Here is a 1743-nt window from a genome sequence, read left to right on the forward strand (position 1 = left end):
GAATTAAGCCAACATTGGTAGACTTCCATTAAAAAAATTGTCTCTAGAACAAATGTCGTTAGTAATAAAATTCCTTGATCGATTTTCTATACAGCACAGTTAGATTCCAGCTTTTGCCATTTTTATGTGTAGCTCATTGAAGTAATTTTCAATGGCATCAATTCTTTTTCTGTTTAAATTTTACAACAAAATTTGATTCATTATCAGGTTTTTGTCCATGTTAAATTTTACCAATTACAATACCCACCTTTGTGAGTTTCACTCTGTGACCATTATTTCTATCAAATCCAATTTTTCTTAATCAGATTTGAATGTCTACATTCTGTCAAGAAGATTTGATTCTTCAAGCAGTTTTTTTTCCTACATGCCTTCTTAGCTGTTGTCAATCTTATTTTGTGTTAGTTATTTCTATCAGTAATATTCATTATTACCTTGATAAAAGGCTGAGAGCTTGGATTTATTTCTTTACGTAGTCATGAAAAAATGTTATGTATCTGAGAGAGAACAAGGGAGATAAGGTGTGGGAGTCGGAAAGTGACAAAAAGACACAGGCACAGAGGGAGATGGAGCTGGGTTGCGAAAGAAGCTGCAGCTGTCTTGGGATAGTGTTTGCTAAGCTCTCTGAGGGGCCCAAATGTCTTGGGGGTCAAATGACAAGATTAAAACAATATGGAGGCTGCAATAGGGTTGGTGAGAATGGACTGGGCAAATAGCGCAGGACTTTCAATCCTGGGAAGTTAAACACACAGCTGTCATCCTGCCACCCCTGCCCCCTTCCGCTTTTACAGCTCTTTACATTTCCTTCCCATCCCTGTTCCCTCTCTTTCCATTGCCCATAAAGTACCTTCAGCACGGGTGACATTCCGTTTGGGTTTTATCAGTGCCTAGCATAGTGCCCTGCATACAGTGAGCGCTCAATAATTACTCGTTGACTGGATTATTTTTAAGCATCACCCTTATGATTTAAGCTCCCATAAGCTAGGCCACCGTTAGCAAATCAAAACACACAGAACTCGACCCACCACTTCCTGGGGGGTAGGTGGGTGGATGGAGCCAGATTCAGCAATTCTGAACTGTTGGGAGGCCTCTCAATCTGTCTGCAGAATTGAAGCTTGAAAAGTTTTATTTTTTGCCGACGTTCCCTAGCAAATGCCTGCTGCACACCCACACACTTAGCCAGCAAGAAAAAAAAAGAAGAGCTGCTGGAAGAATTATTCCCTCTGGGACCAATAATCACAGGAGCAGCCATCCCCCCAAGCTCCCCCTCCAGCCTGGGCTCCGAGCTCCTCCAGTCCAGCTTCACGGTTGCAGGGGGCTGGAGCCAAGGGGGAGGGAGGCTTTGAGGGAAGGGCTATACGTGGTAGCCCCTCCTGGGAGAGTGAGGCCCTGGGGGGTGACCCTGCATAGGACAGGAGGAGGGACACAGGGACACAGAGACACAAGCTAAGAGAGAGACAAGTAGATAAGAAGGGGACTACCAGGCTAAGGTTTTGGCTAATGTCTCAAATGGCTTGGAATGGCAGCACCCTGAACTCAAGCCATGTGCTTACAGTGTTAAAACCTGAGGATCAGCAAAAAGAAAACAGAAGGAGCAAGGGGAGGATGCTGGCCTTCAGAAGAATATGAGAAACAAGAGAGAGAAGGGAGCAGACCCAGTGTTTTTCAAGATCGGCTGCAGGTTGGAACCACCTACGGGACTTCAAATGCCTGAAGCCTGGGCCCCGCCCCCAGAGACTGATTTAA

The sequence above is a fragment of the Lemur catta genome, chromosome 1 (assembly GCF_020740605.2).
Source record: "Lemur catta isolate mLemCat1 chromosome 1, mLemCat1.pri, whole genome shotgun sequence".
NCBI lineage: Eukaryota > Metazoa > Chordata > Mammalia > Primates > Lemuridae > Lemur > Lemur catta.